Raw genomic sequence first — 21,883 nt, 5'->3', positions numbered from 1 at the left:
AGAACACATAAGTTACCTGGAAGATAAAATAGAGGAAATAACTGCCATAGAGCAGAATAAAGAAAAAAGAATGAAAAAAATTGAGGACAGTCTCAGAGACCTCGGGGACAACATTAAATGCACCAACATACGAATTATAGGGGTCCCAGAAGAAGAAGAGAAAAAGAAAGGGACTGAGAAAATATTTGAAGAAATTATAGTCGAAAACTTCCCTAACATGGGAAAGCAAACAGTCAATCAAGTCCAGGAAGCACAGAGAGTCCCATACAGGATAAATCCAAGGAGAAGCATGCCACGACTCATATTAATCAAACTATCAAAAATTAAATACAAAGAAAAAATATTAAAAACAGCAAGGGAAAAACAACAAATAACATACAGGGGAATCCACAAAGGTTAGCAGCTGATCTTTCAGCAGAAACTCTGCAAGCCAGAAGGGAGTGGCAGGACATTTTTAAAGTGATGAAAGGGAAGAACCTACAACCAAGATTACTCTACCCAGCAAGGATCTCATTCAGACATGATGATGAAATTAAAACCTTTACAGACAAGCAAAAGCTAAGAGAATTCAGCACCACCAAACCAGCTTTACAACAAATGCTAAAGGAACTTCTCTAGGCAGGAAACACAAGAGAAGGAAAAGACCTACAATAACAAACCCAAAACAATTAAGAAAATGGTAATAGGAACATACATATCAATAATTACCTTAAATGTAAATGGATTAAATGTGCCAACAAAAAGACACAGGCTCACTGAATGGATACAAAAACAAGACATGTATATATGCTGTCTACAGGAGGCCCACTTCACACGTAGGGACACATACAGACTGAAAGTGAGGGGATGGAAAAAGACATTCCATGCAAATGGAAATCAAAACGAAGCTGGAGTAGCAATACACATATCAGACAAAGTAGACTTTAAAATAAAGACTATTACAAGAGACAAAGAAAGACACTACATAATGATCAAGGGATCAACGCAAGAAGAAGATATAACAATTGTAAATATTTATGCACCCAACACAGGAGCACCTCGATACATAAGGCAAATACTAACAGCCATAAAAGGGGAAATCGACAGTAACATAATCATGGTAGGGGACTTTAACACCCCACTTTCACCAACGGACAGATCATGCAAAATGAAAATAAATAAGGAAACACAAGCTTTAAGTGACACGTTACACCAGGTGGACTTAATTGATATTTATGGGACATTCCATCCAAAAACAACAGAATACACTAACTTCTCAAGTGCTCATGGAATATTCTCCAGGATAGATCATATAAAGCCTCAGTAAATTTACGAAAATTGAAATCGTATCAAGTGTCTTTTCTGACCACAACACTATGAGATTAGATACCAATTACAGGAAAAAAACGGTAAAAAATACAAACACATGGAGGCTAAACAATACACTACTAAATAACCAAGAGATCACTGGAGAAATCACAGAAGAAATCAAAAAATACCTAGAAACAAATGGCAATGAAAACACGATGACCCCAAACCTATGGGATGCAGCAAAAGCTGTTCGAAGAGGGAAGTTTATAGCAATACAATCCTACCTCAAGAAACAAGAAACATCTCAAATAAATAACCTAACCTCACACCTAAAGCAATTAGAGAAAGAAGAACAAAAAAAACCCAAAGTTAGCAGAAGGAAAGAAATAATAAAGATCAGACCAGAAATAAATGAAAAAGAAATGAAGGAAACAATAGCAAAGATCAACAAAACTAAAAGCTGGTTCTTTGAGAAGATAAACAAAATTGATAAACCATTAGCCAGACTCATGAAGAAAAAAAGGGAGAAGATTCAAATCAACAGAATTAGAAATGAAAAAAGAGAAGTAAAATCTGACACTGCAGAAATACAAAGGATCATGAGAGACTACTACAAGCAACTATATGCCAATAAAATGGACAACCTGGAAGAAATGAACAAATTCTTAGCAAAGTACTACCGTCCAAGACTGAACCAGGAAGAAACAGAAAATATGAACAGACCAATCACAAGTAATGAAATTGAAACTGTGATTTAAAATCTTCCAAGAAACAAAAGCCCAGGAACAGATGGCTTCACAGGCGAATTCTATCAAACATTTAGAGAAGAGCTACACTTATCCTTCTCAAACTCTTCCAAAATACAGCAGAGGGAGGAACACTCCCAAACGCATTCTACAAGGCCACCATCACCCTGATACCAAAACCAGACAAAGATGTCACAAAGAAAGAAAACTACGGGCCAATATCACTGATGAACATAGATGCAAAAATTCTCAACAAAATACTAGCAAACAGAATCCAACAGTGCATTAAAAGGATCATACATCACGATCAAGTGGGGTTTATTCCAGGAATGCAAGGATTCTTCAATATACACAAATCAATCAATGTGATATACCATATTAACAAACTGAAAGATAAAAACCATATGATAATCTCAATAGATGCAGAAAAAATTTTCAACAAAATTCAACACCCATTTATGATAAAAACCCTCCAGAAAGTAGGCATAGAGGGAACTTACCTCAACATAGTAAAGGCCATATATGACAAACCCACAGCCAACATTGTTCTCAGTGGTGAAAAACTAAAACCAATTCCTGTAAGATCAGGAACAAGACAAGGTTGTCCACTCACACCACTATTATTCAACATAGTTTTGGAAGTTTTAGCTACAGCAATCAGAGAAGAAAAAGAAGTAAAAGGAATCCAAATCGGAAAAGAAGAAGTAAAACTGTCACTGTTTGCAGATGACATGATACTATGCATAGAGAATCCTAAAGATGCTACCAGAAAACTCCTAGAGCTAATCAATGAATTTGGTAAAGTAGCAGGATACAAAATTAATGCACAGGGCCTCCCTGGTGGCGCAGTGGTTGGGAGTCCGCCTGCCGATGCAGGGGATACGGGTTCGTGCCCCGGTCTGGGAGGATCCCATATGCCGCGGAGCGGCTGGGCCCGTGAGCCATGGCCGCTGGGCCTGCGCGTCCGGAGCCTGTGCTCCGCAGCGGGAGAGGCCACAACAGTGGGAGGCCCGCATACCGCAAAAAGAAAAAAAAAAAAAAAAAAAAAAAAAATTAATGCACAGAAATCTCTTGCATTCCTATACACTAACAACGAAAGATCAGGAAGAGAATTAAGGAAACACTCCCATTTACAATTGCAACAAAAAGAATAAAATACCTAGCACTAAACTTACCTAAGGAGACAAAACACCTGTATGCAGAAAACTATAAGATACTGATGAAAGAAATCGAAGACAATACAAACAGATGGAGAGATACACCATGTTCTTGGATTGGAAGAATTAACATTGTGAAAATGACTATATTACCCAATGCAATCTACAGATTCAATGCAATCCCTATCCAACTACCAATGGCATTTTTCACAGAACTAGAACAAAAAAATTTACAAGCTGTATAGAAACACAAAAGATCCCGAAGAGCCAAAGCAATTTTGAGAAAGAAAAACAGAGCTGGAGGAATCAGCTTCCCTGACTTCAGACTATACTACAAATCTACAGTAATCAGGACAGTATGGTATTGGCACAAAAACAGAAATATAGATCAATGGAACAGGATAGAAAGCCCAGAGATAAACCCACACACATATGGTCACCTTGTCTTTGATAAAGGAGGCAAGAATATACAATGGAGGAAAGACAGCATCTTCTGTAAGTGGTGCTGGGAAAACTGGACAGGGACATGTAAAAGAATGAAATTAGAACACTCCCTAACACCATACACAAAAATAAACTCAAAATGGATTAAAGACCTAAATGTAAGGCCAGACACTATACAACTCTTAGAGGAAAACATAGGCAGAATATTCTATGACATAAATCACAGCAAGATCCTTTTTGACACACCTCCCAGAGAAATGGAAATAAAAACAAAAATAAACAAATGGGACCTAATTAAACTTAAAAGCTTTTGCACAGCAGAGGAAACCATAAACAAGATGAAAAGACAACCCTCAGAATGGGAAAAAATAGTTGCAAATGAAATAATGGACAAAGGATTAATCTCCAAAACATACAAGCAGCTCATGCAACTCAATATCAAAAAAACAAACAACCCAATCCAAAAACGGGTAGAAGACCTAAATAGACTTTTCTCCAAAGAAGATATACAGATATCTAACAAACACATGAAAGGATGCTCAACATCACTAATCGTTAGAGAAATGCAAATCAAAACCACAATGAAGTATCACCTCACACTGGTTAGAATGGCTATCATCAAGAAATCTACAGGGCTTCCCTGGTGGCGCAGTGGTTGAGAGTCCGCCTGCCAATGCAGGGGACACGGGTTCGTGCACCCGTCCGGGAAGATCCCATATGCCGCGGAGCAGCTAGGCCCGTGAGCCATGGCCGCTGAGCCTGCGCGTCCGGAGCCTGTGCTCTGCAACGGGAGAGGCCACAACAGTGAGAGGCCCACATACTGCAAAAAAAAAAAAAAAGAAAAGAAAAGAAATCTACAAACAATTAATACTGGAGAGGGTGTGGAGAAAAGGGAACCCTCTTTCACTGTTGGTGGGAATGTAAATTGATACAGCCACTATGGAGAACAACATGGAGGTCCCTTACAAAACTAAAAATAGAACTACCATATGACCCAGCAATCCCACTACTGGGCATAGACCCTGAGAAAACCATAATTCAAAAAGAGACATGTATCACAATGTTCATTGCTGCACTATTTAAAATAGCCAGGACATGGAAGCAACCTAAGTGTCCATCGACAGATGAATGGATAAAGAAGATGTGGCACATATACACAATGGAATATTACTCAGCCATAAAAAGAAATGAAATTGAGTTATTTGTAGTGAGGTGGATGGACTTAGAGTCTGTTATACAGAGGGAAGTAAGTCAGAAAGAGAAAAACAAATAACATATGCCAACATATATATATGGAATCTAAAAAAAGAAATGGTTCTGAAGAACCTAGGGGCAAGACAGGAATAAAGATACAGACATAGAGAATGGACTTGAGGATTGGGGAGGGGGAAGGTTAAGCTGGGACGAAGTGAGATAGTGACATTGACATATATACACTACCAAATGTAAAATAGCTAGTGGGAAGCAGCTGCATAGCACAGGGAGATCAGCTCCATGCTTTGTGACCACCTAGAGGGGTGGGATAGGGAGGGTGGGAGGGAGACGCAAGAAGGAGGAGATATGGGAACATATGTATATGTATAGCTGATTCACTTTGTTATACAGCAGAAACTAACACAACATTGTAAAGCAATTATACTCCAATAAAGATGTTTAAAAAAAAAAAAAAGACACCTGCTCATGTCATACAGCTGGTTGGTGGCTGAACAAAGATTAAACCCAGGACTTTTGTATCCCAGTTTTGTGCTTTCACACTGTGTCATATAGGCTCACCCTAAAAAAAAATTACAGCCAGGATAAGTGAACTTGGGTTCAAGACAAAAACTGTGGGAAGAATACTTGTCTAGTGAAGGGATGCTCTGATTTTACAAGAAACTCTACTGACCTGATATACAACAGTAAAACCTTTCCTGAGAAATGGGAGAGAATGAAAAGGACAATCCTGTATCCTTTCCTTGGATGTTTTTCTATCAAGCACAGCTATATTCATACTTGGATTAAAATATCACACATATGGCAAGCTGGCTTCCCCAATGGGAAATCTAGAAAGTGTCTTCCTGAATGCACAAGAGCAAATATTTTGTAGGACAGAGAATGCTCCTGCTTGGGGGTCTACTTCCACATGTTCATAATGTTGAGTGGAAACAGTCTTTGAATATAATCTAATACAGCCCCTTAAATAAACTAGGAAACCTCTTAATAATACCTCTGTCAGTCAATCATTCACCTTGTGCTTGCACGTAAGCACTTATGGAGGATGCAGGATCTGGGCTGAAGCCAAGAAAAAGTAAAGTCAATACTTTCATTCATTGGACTGACTAATTAGCCCTGCAGTATACTACATTCTATGCCTTTTTAGATGTATGGCTTAGATTTAATGACCTTTTTGCCAAACTGAATGACAACATCGCACACAGACATAAACACACACACACACACTTATACACAGTGAAAGAGAAAAATGACAAAAAGCCAATATTGCTTTATTACTTTGGGAAGCATATATTATGACACAGGACTGATGGAAAATGTGATGGACAGTCACAGGGTCAAAAACATATTTACAGCTGGAAGGGTCCTTCTTGTAGAAAACTAGCCCAAGACTTTCCTTTTACTTAAAAGGAAATAAAGAGTTTAAAAGATTTGCTAGGCTTTTACAGGTTTCTGCTTCAGTGGCATTTGACTACACAGAGAGAGACGGTTTATAGATTACTTAATATAGAGGGTGGAGTACTGATAATCACAGCTCAAAAAGGAAAAACACCAAAATGAAGGCAGGTGGATCAGAATCAATACTCTCATTAAATACTCAGTTACCTTTCCCCCTCTGGACTTAACGTTTTCCCTTACTTTCTGGGTTACCTTTTTATGTACTAAATACAGAAAAAATAATCATGAAAGAGTCCCTTGACTGTAACTGGAATCAATGTATCTAACACGTTTTCCAATACTTACTGTGCATGTGGCCTCATTACATTCACATGCCAAGAAAGGGTCAAAGGGAAAAATAAACTGTAGGAAGCCATTCATAATTTCCTCTTCAGGATTTAACAGCCATTCCTTACTCCAGTCTTATACTCTGTTTTCTAATACATCCCAAGTGATAACATTCAAATATATTAAAATTCAGAGCACAGCAAACTATTCATGCTGCAAAGTGATTCATGTTTATGTTCTTCTGTTTTGCTTTATTTTAAAAATTCATAGTCTGCATTATTCTCTGAAAAAGGGTTTGATTCCATATCACTATAACATTCCTTTTTAACTCTAAGGCCAGGCAGGTTACAATGCCCCTCCCCCACTTTCAGGTGAGGACACTCAATCTTTAATCATCATGAATTTACTCTATTTCTTCATTTATGTGCCTTGATGGATGTTTCTCAGTTTTCTTGTATAGATTTTCACATGTGTGATACCCAGTTTGCAGATGTTCTTATGTTCTGGCCTCTGTGTCTCTTGGCATAATTTTAGTGCCTAAATGCTTACTGCTTACTATACCTTTGGGATTGAGTCTTACTCATCTTTGTATGCTCCCCACTCTCTACTCCTCCACACATACACCTTAGAAGAACACATCGTAGGTGTTAGAATTATTTTTAAACATCATTTTCCTTTGCATTAAAATCAGGGCCACAAATTCAAAGAATACTCATTTGCATTTGGTTTGAAGACTATATTAAAGATCTAATTCAAAATGTTTAAATGTATCCCTAGTTTTTAATTGAACAGGTTCACCAGGTGATGTTATGAAGAGAAAAATCTAACTTTGGTTAGTAATTCACCTAAGAAATAAGATATCTGAATTATCTTACAACTCATCAATTAGATGGGTTTGGTCAGATAGTGTTAAAATGTATGACCTAATGTACAGTATTACAATGTGTAACATAAGTCAACAGGAAATAGTCACTAAAACGTTGTTCACATCCTGTTTTTATTTCTTCAGTAAAGATCAGATACAATTCAGCTAAAATAAGACTCTATATCTTGATTGCAAATGTTAAGGTATTCTTTGTTTTTTTTTTTTTTTTTTTTGAGGCTATGTCCTTTGGTAGCTGAATGGGAAAGCCATACCATTACAATGTTTGCCAGGTTTTACTGTTAACTCTTGTTTACAGACCTGTTTCCTTTACTACTTATAAGCCTTTTGAGAATAAGGCCCTGATCTTTATCCCATATAGCTAGTAATATAAAGACAAGTACTTAGGAAACATTCAGTAAATCATCTGTTAGCTGGTTGAACATTTCTCTGTCTTAGTTTCCTCAACTAAAGTTCTAAGAAGGGGGTACAACAGTACCTACGACAAAGGTGTTATGTCTATAAAGTGTTCAGAACTGCACAGGGCACGCAGCAGGTACTTATTCAGTACTGCTCCCCTGCACAACTCTGGGAAGTGTCATTCACAGTGCTCCCTGGGGCTGTGCAACTCCAGACCCCACCCTCAAAGCATGAACTGCCATTAGCATCATCATCATTACAACATCATCATTATTATTAGGCTCAAGAATAGAAAGATTTCACTTCATCTAAACTACAGAGAGGGCAGCAAAAGTGTAAGCAGGTCCTTCATGATGGAGATAACTGCACTTACTTCTTAAAGGGAAAAAGGTCAGAATTCTGAAGAATTTGTGTGCATTTTTCTCTCTCATCATTTAATCCTTGTTTGAGGTCTTCCATGGAAATGAATTATGACTGAATCACATGATGTTAAGCTTGGAGTTTTGTCTGATTCTAACAAACACTGTGAACTAAAACCACTAGAGGCTGATGAAAGTAAGATGATGAATATCCAAGTGAAAATAAAAATTTTAGTTTTTAAAGAAATTAATATTTTGGCACACAGAATGTCAATTACATCAGATATATCATTGGGTTTTCAAATCATTTTGTGAAAGAATCTTTTTTCTCAAAACTTTAGGAGGACATCCAGTGGGTATCTGTGTGTGTGTGTGTGTGTGTGTGTGTGCTTAGAGAGCCTGGACCCTATCCTCCCAGCCTTTCTCTTCTCTCTATGGCTTACCAGGGACACTGTGGTTGTCTATGGAAACCAATTTGGAACCTCTGATCCAGAGACAGCAAAACTTCCATCTTCCAGAAGCCCTACAGAGTCATACAGATAGTTAAGCTATTTGGATTTGTGGATGACTTAGAAATTTTGATGACCAAATCATTCTTTCAAAAATATTCACATTTGCTAAATAAATAAGTAAATTTTATTTTAGTAAATTTGGAAATCATAAAAAAATCAATGAAGAAATTTCTCATAAAGTTACCACCCAGAATTAATTCCTGTTAATATTTTGATTTATACTTAAAAATATATATATATATATATTCATGTAACTTTTTCCCTTTTCACAAAATTGGGAATAAATTCCACCTTTTGATTTTTGACCTCTTTTTTTCTAACTTAAAAGACATATCTGGGCTTCCCTGGTGGTGCAGTGGTTGAGAATCCGCCTGCCGATGCAGGGGATACGGGTTCGTGCCCCGGTCTGGGAGGATCCCACATGCCGCGGAGAGGCTGAGCCCGTGAACCATGGCCGCTGAGCCTGCGCGGCCGAAGCCTGTGCTCCGCAATGGGAGAGGCCACAACAGTGAGAGGCCCGCGTATCGGGAAAAAAAAAAAAAAAGACATATCTTACATATTTTCCTAAGTCACTGCACCTTTTTCTACAACATACTGCTTAGAAAGCTTCATTACATTCTACGGTTGGCATAGGTCACAATTAATTTATCATATATACAGGGAAAGGCAAATCAAGGTTTCAACCTTTTCTCACGCAAACCTACTCTTGTCAAAACTCCTGCTATTCACTATAAGCAAAAAATTGAAACAAAAGAATCTTAAAGTTGCATGAATTTAGAACCATGGAAACTATAAGAGCACAGAAACTGTGCTCTTCATAGCATCAAGTTTGGGATTTGTGCTGCTCAGTCTATTTTACAATTGAGGATTTTTTTCCAGAAACGAAATTCCTGTAAAACTGCTCTCTGAATCTCTTTAGAAAAAAAGAAAATATTCATAGCTTACAGAATTGTGGAAAACACAGCATAAAATGTTTTCTGGGGGTTTTATTGCTTTAAAAAAGTAGGAAGGAAAACTAGGTAGTTTTCTTTTATTAAAATATGTTTAATACTTATTTAAATGTTTATTTTAAAAAGAGAATCCCAGATTACATTGTACAAATGTACGTAACTCACAAATAATCTCCTAAGAATTATTAAAACACAAAATCTCCAACTGGTTTATTTTAGGACTGGGATTCATTCAGCTCCTTATTTCCTTTCTTCACTGAGGAAACTATGGTTATGTGGACTTTGTTCTTGAATGTCAATTTTAACAGTGTTTCTATCCTTTACTTAGCAAGAATTGGGTCTTCATTAATATTTAATAATAATAATGACATTAAAAATATACTTGCCTTTCTCTTTATTTACTTTAATTTTGGGGAGCACAATCAAGTTTTCACTACAAGAGGGAAGTGGTTTCGCTCATTACTTAAGATGACTTTGGAGTCAGGCAGACTTGAGTTCAGAATCTAGTTCCATCTGTTATCAGTTAGTAGATAATCTTCAGTAAGTATTAAATTGTTGTATGGTAATAAACCTTAGTTGAGCTATGCATAAAATAGGGATACTATTACCTTCTTCAAAGTGTGTTGGCGCATGTATGCAACAACTTTAGGGCACAGTTTGGCATCTAGGAAGGGTACTGAAACAAACATAAACCAACAATGCAACAACAACTAACATTAATGTCAAATGTGTTTTGAAAGAAATTTCGAAGAGGTTTTTTAACCTGAATTTGGTCTAAAAAGTAGATTAATGTGCCTCATAATCTCTGTTTATTAATGTAAAGATTATTATATTTGGCTCATCAAATGAAACATCTATCTTTAGAGAAGAAAGATAGGATTGAATACTGATTCAAAACCATCCATGTCAACGCACATGTTAATAGTTGAGGCCAATTAGCTAGAAGCCATCATGGTCACATCACAAAAACAAAGACTTTGCTGAAAACAGTGGTGCTATTGATGTATTCCATCTAAGTGTTACATGTGTTAATATTCTATTTAAATTTGGCCCTTTCTCCTTGTAAAAACAGAAGTTCCTTTTGGACAGGGACCAGGGATAACAATTGGAAGTCTATGAATGCTTTCTATTTTGAGGAACTTCAATTAGGCTTTTGTGGTATTAGTGATGATGGTAATGATACACATGTAGGAACTATTTATTCATCCCCCCACCCTCCACAACCCCCATCAAAGGTTCTTGGTTTATTTAGTTGTGTCCATATACAGATACACATCCACCGATCATATGTGAAAGGAAGGACTTGGTGAGGATAACCAAGTGACCTAAATTCCCTTAGCGCCTGAGTTAGGATTTAGAGTGAAGGTCAGATCATGTCATAATTCTCTGGCTCTGATTCACGTTACTGATGGATCATTCGGTTGTGTGGGGCCACATCTCATAGAAAAAATAAATTCTGAAGTAAAGAAACCTCGATTTGAGTTGTATACTTTTCACTTAGTGGTTAGGTGATGCTGGATACAGGTAGACAATCTGAACTTTATCCTGAAGTTGATTATAAATGATATAACATAAATCAACATAATGTAATATAATACAACATAATATATAATATCTTCTCTACCTATATGCTTGTGAAATTTAAAGTATCAAAAGTCCTTTGTAACTTGTAAAATAAAGTATTGAACACATTAATTCTTGTGAAAGAATGCCTTTGCTTACTAATTATGAAAGAAATAAAACAAATAATTGATGGTGCATAGAGGAAACACCTGAAGCTACAAATTGTCTGGTTGAAACATAATTGTGATTGCCCCCAAATCAGATCAACAGCATTAAATTTCATACAGATAGTTCATTTTTATCAAATGCTCATCCGCTGGGTTAAATTCATTTCAGCTTCCATATTAATGAAACCTGAGTGTTTCTTAAAGAACAAAAACCATGCTTAACTGGGAAATAACATGGTATAGTGGAATTAAAATGGGATAAACAGCAGTCAGAATTCCAACTGTCTCAAGGGCCAAAGAGTTAATGTGAATCCACTGGTGGGGAAGGGGCTTGGGGTGTTGATGTGGCACATGCTGAAAAGCACAATACCCACCCAGAGGAATACCTATCACTCAACTCCAGATGTGTCTACCATGAAGAGATGTGGGCCTAGTGATGCCAGATTTTCTTATTTTCTAAGAGGAGGGAGATACTCATATTTTTTGAAATGTCAAAATTATAAAATTTTGGACAAAAGAGTGTTTTTAAAAATATTGTGCTGGAAACATATATTTTTGCTTACAAACACTTGACATATGTTTACAAACATTTCCCTGAGCTGGGTCCAGTCTACAAAGCTTCGGGTTTTAACCACTGTGCTATAAAATCAGATAGCTCTTACTTCAGTCTTAGCTCTAAACTCACTAACTGAATGGCTTTGGCTAAGAATTTAACCTACCCAAGCTTCATTTTCCTCTTGCAAAGTGGGAAGAACAATGCCTCTGTTTGTGAGGACTGAAAAAATGGACATGGATGAAAACAGTATAATAAATACATAATAGGTACACAAAGAATTTAGCTCTTTTTCTGGATAACTTTGAAAAGTAAGTTGTAAAAGTAAGTTTTCTTTTTATTCTTGTTATATTCAGACCATGTCAGATATTCTTGTTATTAAGAGGGTCAAGGCTGTCTCATTTGTTCCTGGAATAAATTGGTTTACTTGAATTATAAAGGAAACTCGATACTGCGGATGTCCTCAATTCTTCTAAAGAAGAGAGTCAGCATCAAGTCTGAAAAAAATTTTCAGATTGACCCAAAAGAGAGTGCTTCTTTGCAAAATGACTGTCTCCTGAACAAAATGCTTTTCTACTATTTCATCAGCTACCCTCTGTCATAAAGATCCTTTCGTTAGAAAAACAACATTTGAGGACGTCAAGAATGTGGTTAGCAGTGGCACCACGTGAACTGAGAACAGATCAATTCCGCTTAGATTACAGTTGACTATACAGCCAAAGATCAAAGCAAGATGTTTCAAAGCAAGAAGATTATACAAAATAAATTTAGACAGTTAATGTTTTCAAGCCCTACAAATGTTAGTGAAAGTGCAGAAAGCAAATAGCCAGGGATTGGCTAGAAATATTAATCTTGTCTCTTTACTACCTTCCAGGAGTCTTGGCTAAACCATTTAGGTTTGATTTCAAAAACTGTAAATAGAGTAAAAAGAGAAAAATATAAAATAATACACCACACTTAAAAGAGATGGCCAGTGTGTGTAGCTAAACCTGTCCAGATGAGAGCATTCATGTGAACTGGGCGTGTTTAAGCACGCATTTAGAGACTGGGCTCTTTTCAAACTATAGAGGAAAAAAACCTGAAGGTCTACAGTGGTAGAAGAATCAATTTCCCTTGTTGCAGGCTGATATTTTCCTCTCTCTTGTTTCAGAGGGTGACACTGAACCCTGTGGAGCCTCGAATGTGGACAATCTAGCTAAGAAGAGAGTGAGATGGCTAAAATGCTCCTTCTATGTAAAATTAACTAGGGGTAAGGGGGTCCTTGTTAATTCATTTTTTAAAAGCTAGGGTTTATTTTTAATGATTGCTAATGTTTCAGGCATCTAGCTCAAAATACTATAAATTCTAAACTTTGTAGGTACTTTTATTAAATGAAGTGCTTTTTAAAATAAAACTAAGTCATAATTCAAATGTTCTCCTTACTACAACAAAGAATCATATATTCTCTGAAATACAAATTCCCCTTTATGGTTAATTAGCAACCACTTAAATTCCTACTTAAGAGATGCAGGAGACAAAGACTAAGCCTGTGGAGTAGGAGGAATTCCTTCCTGGGGTCTAGGTAACCCTAACAGAGCAGACAACGGAGAAACTCCAGTAATTCCAGAGTTCCCATTTTCACAGTCTGAATTATCTAGGAAATTCATAAGAAGGCAAGTTTGGGATCTATAATATCTTCAAAACACTTAAGTCCCTTTCTCTGTCTCCTCAGTGCCAATTAGCAGAATTATCATCTTGAGGATTTTCATGTGAATTCAGTGTGTTTATTTTTAATGTAAACTCTCCATATTGGTTATTGTTATATATAAAATTATTGTCTTGCTATTATTTTAATGGCTTGTTGGTAGAATGACACAATATCCTAGACTTTACAGACTGGGACTCATTTAAAATATTCTGTCTAGCTGTTTTCATCAGTATAATTTCATCTAAAAAACCAATTTTTGTTTTGGAAAATATGTTCAAATTAGGTATATCTGACCTATGAAGAGTTTACAGGCCTTAAATATGGGTCATTAAGGACTAGAGAAGCCATTCATTTTTGGAAGGTAACTCTCCATGAAATGCTTATTTTTGGAAGGTACCTCTCTCCAAGAAATGCTGCACAAGAAAGAGCCAGATAAGGCATGTGGGTGAGAAACACTTGCTTGGTTTACATTTTCATTGTGGTTATACTGGGTAGCATTTTCCAAGGAAACATTTCCAGTTTGGATCAGAAGGCAGGTTGACAATATCACACTCTTTTCTGAAGCACATGCTCACAAGGCTTTTTTAGAGTCATAATGACCTCAGCAAAATTTCCTTCTTGAAAATAATACCAATGAATTGTTTTCTAACCAGACAGTGTCAGCTAAACTTAGTCAGATTTGGTTTTCCATCTATATTTTAACTGCAGTTGACTCTAGAATTTCAAGCAGTGCAGTGAGTGATCTTGATTTAGATGCCAAACAAAGACAGGGAACAAAGACTTTTTCCTCTTACTTAAATTTCAATGTATCAGCGGTCAGGCACCTATAGAGATGGCTGTTCCCAATGATTTGAGGATATTTCTTTGTATTTGCCAAGCATACCCCTTCTCCTCCAGGTCACTCTTTTAATATTTGATTTCAAAACCTTCATGAAAGCAAGATTTTTCCTCAATTCATCTTCTGAGTAAGGTTATTGTCTCCATTACTGTTTCAGCCTCATTTTTGGATACAGATATGAAGGAATGATTTGTTTATGATTAGAGAATTTAGTAAAGTGGATTTCTAGAATAGCAAAATAGCTTTGAGTGTGTATCATATAATTTGATGCTAATAATAATTAAATTACTAATTTATTTTAATAAGTTGTAGTGAATCCAAAGGTATTCCCTTAATGGTCTCATTATTTCTGACTTGAAATTCAGTTTTGAAAGGGAATAAATGAAGCCACAGAAATATTCACAGCCTTTCTTATTTATGTCATAGTATGTAGTGAACAATTTTTAACGATGGATTTTTCTAAATATTGTGATTTGTCATTTAAGAATTTGGCTTTCCTTTATCAACATCCTAAAATCCTGAGAATATCACATATATGAATACAATCCATTTTGTTTTCACAGCCAAAGTACAATGAGAGTCACAGTCTGAAGACCTGCTAGAAAACAGAGGTCCTTCAGGGGTGCACCCATTTATTCGTTCAGTCAACCACTGTTTACTGAGCACATATGTCGTGCCAAGGCTTTCGTTATTAATTGACAGTTTCATTTTCTGCCCTCACAGAGTTTACAATCTAGTGAAGGGCAGGGAAGATCAAGTGAGCAAATAAATAGCTCTATAATTACAACTTTGATAAGTGCTACAAAGGAAACAGAGGGTATGGAGAGTAATAGTGGAGATATACTTAAGGAAACCTCTCCAAGGAGTTATATTTAAAGCTCAAACTTAAAGTATAAGAAGAATCCAACCATTCATATTTTAAAAAGGGAAGAGTCAGATGACTGGGCTTTCATTTAAAAACTATATACCAGTTTAAGAAACATACGGATGCCAAAAATATATCTTAGTTTAGTCTGAGAAGTCATGTGACAGCTAAGGTATGTTGTTTAAATGTTTTTATGAAGAATATAAGTTGGTCACAGAGGTTAAGACTATAGGATGCTATTGCTATACTGAGGAAAAATAACATGAATCTGGAAGAGATTTGTTTTTGTTTTTCTAATTGCCGCTTATGCATGCGCCTGGTGAAATTCCTAGCAATTCAAACAGGGTTTTCACTGACTTGAGCTTAAAACTCATTCATTATCAGCAGACAAGAGATGACCGAGGTTAATTTAATACCCACTGTGAGATGCAGTGGCAGGTCAGAATAACAGATCTCCTATTTCCTGAAAATCATGCTTGACTCACAGCTGCTGAAAATCAAGCAGGAGCTACCTGTATTTAAAAGCAAAGTGAGAAGACCCCAAAGTGGGGGAAAATATCTTGAGTCATCAAGAAAAATGCACACAGAGATTAAAAATTTACTAGAGACATATTTCATTAACATGGAAAGATGGCCACCTTACATAAAATTAAAAAAACTATAAAACAATGCTTAGAGTATGGTCCCATTTATGAAATAGTATATCTGAGTGTGTTTATACTGGCAGATAGAAAAAAATCTAGAAGGAAATATTTCAAAGTACTAACAGTAATTATTTCTTGATGGTAGGCTTATGGGTGATTTTCTTACACATTTCTGCTTTATCCTTTTTTTCCCAACAATTTGGATATGTTTTAAATGTAAAATAAGGAGGCTTTAAAAGAAAATTTAATTGTATTGGTGAATATTGATTTAAAGCAGATGCCTTTAATATGACAGATGTCACTTGTACTGCAAGCTAATTAATTATAAAGGATACTTCACAAATGTGAAATGATAGTTCAGATGGCATGATTTACTCTTTGGCCAGTGCTGAATTACCAAACAGTTGGACAAAGTACGTGCCTACAGTGTTAGCAAAGAAAGGGAGACATCAAAAAACTACAGTATTTTGGAGAAAAGTATTTGATTTTTGATACTTCAGAAAAGTATAAAAGTATTTGTCCAGGAAATATCAGACAGTTGTTAAACTGAGGTACATTTATTTAGGAGTTAATATCATTTTAATTTTTAAGAACATGTAGGTAGAGAGATGCTTAGGACATACAGGTAGGAGGTATGGGCTAAGTTTCTTCAAGGTCCAGGACCTATAGAAATTAATTTTGTCCTAAGCACAGGAAAAAAACTGTGCTACCCCCCAACTTTATGTCATTAAAAATAAAAATAATACTTAGGCATAAAATAAGTGCACATCAGTCCGACAAAGTTCCAATTTTTCCCCAAATGCTTCATGCTTTTATGAAATATCATGAATCCCAGATTTTCTCCAAAATAATTTTTGTGTCTACCCTTTTTTTTGGGCTGATAACTGAAGAATGAATTTAATCTATTTGGCAACCCAATATGATCAAAGAACAAATCATGGCACCTGAAATATCCAAATAAATGTCCAAATAAAAATGAACTACATTTCATGCAGAGTTTACTATATTTGATATTTTAAAATTCAAATCGGCAAGATAATTTGCTAAATTTTCTAATTTGGCAGATTTGAGCTCATGAGAGTTGGACTTAGGGCCCAACTAGGCTATTTACCAAACCCAAACTTGAACAAGTCTAATCTCCCGGGCCTCTTTCCACTAATGTAAAATAATTATGATGACACTAGCTTTACTGGCATGACAGAATTTTGGGGAATATAAGATGACAAATAAAGAATGTAAAATGACTTTAAGAACTACAAAAGATTATATTAAGATAAGGTGTAATTATGGTGTTAATTACAACTATATTGTTTTCATCATTAACTATTTCACGTGTGTATAGCTTATATACCCCCCACAAGGAAATTCTACGTTCCTAGAATATGCAAATTGTGCTAGTCATATAAGAGCTCTACAAGGGCTTCCCTGGTGGCGCAGTGGTTGGGGCTCCGCCTGCCAGTCCGGGGCACGCGGGCTCATGTCCCGGTCCGGGAGGATCCCACATGCCGCGGAGCGGCTGGGCCCGTGAGCCATGGCCGCTGGGCCTGCGCGTCCGGAGCCTGTGCTCCGCAACGGGAGAGGCCACAGCAGTGAGAGGCCCGCGTACCGCGAAAAAAAAAAAAAAAAAAAAAAAGAGCTCTACAAATAGTTGTTTTTCAACTGATTAATTCATCGTGTCTGAAAACACATTTTCACTTGGTAAAATAACATTTGCGATGTGCAAACAGGGGGAACTGTAACTGATCTCTCAGAGTAACACCCAAGTATACATCTAGTTTATTTATTTCAGTAAAAAACAATTGAGTAATTTATGTTAAAACTTCCAAGATAAATTTTGTTTTCTTTTTGGTTCCAACTATGGAAAACAAAGCATTAATCTTTTTATGAAACTATGAAAAATGTAGAAAAGTTTTGACTCTCCAGCTATTTTCTAAGTTCCCCTGATGGAGGCTTGAAGCATGTACATAAGACTGAAATATGTTCTGAAGTCACTTGAAGAAATAAGGAACATCCTATCCCAAAGTGAGAAATTAGATAATATGTGTTTTATCCCAATTAAAACAAGTTTTACAAAAGTTTAAATGCCAGTCCAAATGTTTAATATTGCAACAAGAATGGCATTTTCAAGATAGTATTTGAGAAAAAGGTAATTAATTAATTTGCTTGCTGTTAAATAGCGCATTTAAATAATCAAATGTATGTATCTTCCATATATTTTGTTTTTTCTGACATCAAATTGATGGCTCTTGAACTATTGATATTTTGTATCTAGACCCCACTAAACCCCATTTCATTTTTTAAAATTAGCCATACCAAAGGGAATAATGTTAATATGGCTGTTAGGCATCACATTCCATAAAGTTGCTGAGAAAGGAGTCTTATGAAGAGGACAACGTTCAGTTCCCTGCATCCTGACAAGATAACATACACATTTCTCCAAGTGTATGGTCAATTGATTTCTTTAAAAAACATTCAGATTCTGTAATTTAGAAGCCCATTACAACACGGAGTCTTACTGTTGCAGGTCTAGCAGTACCTGATGTTAAACAACTAAAGCACACTCTTAAATGGACAATTTACTCTAGAAAAAGCCAGTGAAGTTCTTGAGAAAGAATTTAGCCTGTTCCAAATAAATGCATGTCTATGGCATACTTCTGGAGGTTTTGAAGAAGGATGCACTGCCTTATCTGGTTATCCAGTTGACAGTTCAAATTTGCTATCAGGAAGTTTTACATTTTGTATTTCTAATCTTCATTCTTTCTAATGAAGTTGAAGCCCACTGACCATATTTTAGGCTCCAAAAAATGTCAGTAAGCAATGTCCAGCTCTTTGAAGCAAAATGATCATCATCTCTTAGTTTTCACTTCTCCCAATAAAATAATCCTAACTTCCTTATCCTTTCTTAGAGGGTTCAACTTGTAGTCCTTTAAAAACAGTTCACTTTTCTGTGGCCCCTCAGCAAAGGTCATATAATCATCTCAAGTTGTAGGATCAAAAACTAGACCCTTATTTCCATCAGGGTCTGACCACACAGCTGAAACTCACTGCTGAGAGTCAGTTCTATGTCCATGACTTAGAGTGATCTGCCTCTGCTCAAACTGTACCAACTTCACCTATAAAACCACATCCCAATGAAAACTCGAAACAAAGGAAATAAAACAAAGCCCAAGGTAACTGTTTTCAATGCATGAAATACAATGCAACTGCAACTACAACATGTCTTAATTTTTTAAAGCTTACTGAAATTTTAATTTTTGCCAGTCAAAAGTTATCATTAATGATTCAGGATGCAGAGTGTTATAAAATTTTTGTTATGACATACAAGCCCAGTGCCCCTTTCCCTGCTCTACTTTATGTAGTTGTGATAATAAGGCCTACGGTAGCATGACTTGATGGAGCTGTGAATCTATATAATATATGACATGCCATGAGCACATTAAATCCATTCTTCCTATTAAGTTGCTGAAGAGCCTTCCCATATATACACCAAACCGGACATTTATTCTCAGAGAAGTTAAACTATAAACCTGATTCAAATACATGTAAAGATTGTAAATGAAGGGGAGCAGTGTGTAAAATAAAATGCAGGATTAGAACAAACGTTTTTTTTTGCATTGTAAAAAATGTTTGCACTGACAATGATATTGTTAGAAAAGAGAGAGATGGATAAAAAAATAGTCCATATGATAAATGTAACATTACTAACACAGTTTTACCTGCAAGGATTTTTCTGGCTTTAATTCAATGAAATTTCCATTATCCTGGATGGTAATGGAGCCCTGTACCCTACTCATCTCAGGCGTCTTTAGTATCCTGAGTTGCCTTAAAGCTGTGACATAATAAAAGGTCAAGCAGATCACACTAAGCATTTGTAAACTACAATAGCCCCCCATTTTGCCTGCAAGCCACACATTCTCACCCTAAGCTTTGCTCACTCTCTTGTTTCATTTCATTGTATAAGCAGGCTAATTTGGAGATGGCTAAGGTACTTGGGAACACCTAGATTTTCAAAACAGTCCCACTTTCCTACTTAACCACCTAAAGAAGTAGACCCATAATACAACATTTGAGGGAAGTGTAAAATGGTGCCTGGATACTGAAGGAATAAACAGCAAATAGCAGCACTATTAAAAAAATGAATGCATTTCACCTTCTAACTCATCTGTGCTTCCTGGGACACAGGTACAAACATGAAAGGCTTGGGGTAGAATTTCAAGAAAACTGATTTGTTTCAACATTCATTTGGCAAGATGCTAGACACAAAATAATACCACAAGCCACCTCCCTTTCCTATCATTGTAAATTCAGGGCTCTCAAATCACCCCCCACAAACCCAATTAAAAATAAAGAAAAGAGGCAGGCTATGAATTCACATCCAGTGCTATGATACAGATTGTCCTAATTGGTCACAATGAAACTAAGGGACAATAACAAGAATAAATCTTGCATTAATCCAAATGAAGCCAATGAATAATAATACAGACCAGAAGCACAGTTTCAAAAATATGCAATTACCTCCAAGCATGCAAGGTCATTTATAACCCATAAAAATGATTGCAAAGCACGCTCTGCATATAAATATGTTTCATAAATGCTAAGAAACATGCGTATGTATGATATGCATATCCATAGGGTATCCATTTGTATGTTCACAATCAAATCTATGTACTAAAAATGAGACTCTATCTGGCAAATGGTTTCTCAGCAAGAGTACATCAGAATATGAAATAAAATGCTAAATTCTGGGGCTACCATTTCTTAGCAATGAGGGAAATAAGCAAAATCACCTTATAATTAGGCCGGAAAGCTTAGGAAGCACCAAATGTGTTTTTGAGGAAGGCCCAACCCTGTATGTGAGAGCCGCAAATTAAACGATTCCCTTCAGTAACATCCATTTCTTGTGAGCTCTTTTTCCACCCCCTGATTCTGTTGCTAAGCTTGGAAGGAAAGGAACCAAGTGGCTTAGTCTGCATTCTGAGCCAGTTCAGGATAAAATCAGAACACCATTTTTTTTTTAACACAAGCAGATGCCTTCTTACTTCTCTCTTCCTGGCAACCTTCCTCTCTCCCATCCCCATCACTGTCTCCACATCTTCCTCTCCTTCTCTGAGGGAGTCATTGTTCAAGTTCAGGCCACAAATGTATACACAGGTCATTTAATAGCCAGCTAAACCAAGAAGATAACCGCGCTCTCTGCTACTTACCATGCTGAGACCCGGAGAAGCTGTTGAAAGGAGGGAGAGATGCAAACTGAATCCATTTTCCTTGTGACCGAGTCGGATGCAGCCTCCGAACCCAACATCAGCAGCGGCTGCTGGGATTTTTTTCCCTCACTCTCTGGTTGGCGACGGTGCGAATAGGAACCACCCTTCCAGCCTCACTAGAGTATCAGCAGTCGAGGCGGCAGAAGCAGCAGCATCACCACTAGGCCCCCTCCCTCTCGGAGGATGGGGTGAGCTCAGAAGCAGCCAGGAACTTGCAGCAGATACCTCCTCTGGCTCCTCCTCTCCTGCCCCCTCCTCCAAAGCCCCACCCCTGCTGCGGTAGAGGCTGCCAGCCCTGGCTGCTGCTGGTTGTCATGGCAACGACCAATGGTAAGCCACCAGACTAAGAGGGAGGCGAGATGGGTGAAAGGAGCTGCAGGGGTTGGAGGGGAGTGAATTTGCGCTGCTGCTCTCTGGGATGCTCTTGGTCTCTCCTACCCTGGACTCCAGGTCTTTAAAAATGGGGTAAGGGTGTATAGCCATGGGAAGAGAATAATTTCAATTTTATTGAAATCTAGACTGAATCATACAAAACAGCTTAGCTATTTTTTCATTTTCTATGGTTTTCCAATAAAATGTATTAAATTTGCAATCAGAAAAAATAATAACAAATATGGAGAAAGTT

General features: G+C 36.8%; 1 protein-coding gene across 2 annotated transcripts in view; it reads right to left on the bottom strand.

Annotated features, from left to right (window-relative positions):
• Positions 1-21,443, bottom strand: part of JAKMIP2 (janus kinase and microtubule interacting protein 2) — a 163,041-nt gene extending 141,598 nt beyond the window's left edge. For both annotated transcript variants that reach the window (XM_082623987.1, XM_082623988.1), the window contains exon 1: positions 21,199-21,443. The gene's annotated coding sequence lies outside the window, so the exon portion shown is untranslated. The remainder of the gene's footprint in view (positions 1-21,198) is intronic.
• Between the last annotated feature and the right edge of the window lie 440 nt (positions 21,444-21,883).

Source organism: Mesoplodon mirus (genome assembly GCF_964341445.2).
Source record: "Mesoplodon mirus genome assembly, chromosome: 5".
NCBI lineage: Eukaryota > Metazoa > Chordata > Mammalia > Artiodactyla > Ziphiidae > Mesoplodon > Mesoplodon mirus.
Note: the sequence above shows the minus strand (reverse complement) of the source record. Positions and strands in the feature narration are given on the sequence as shown.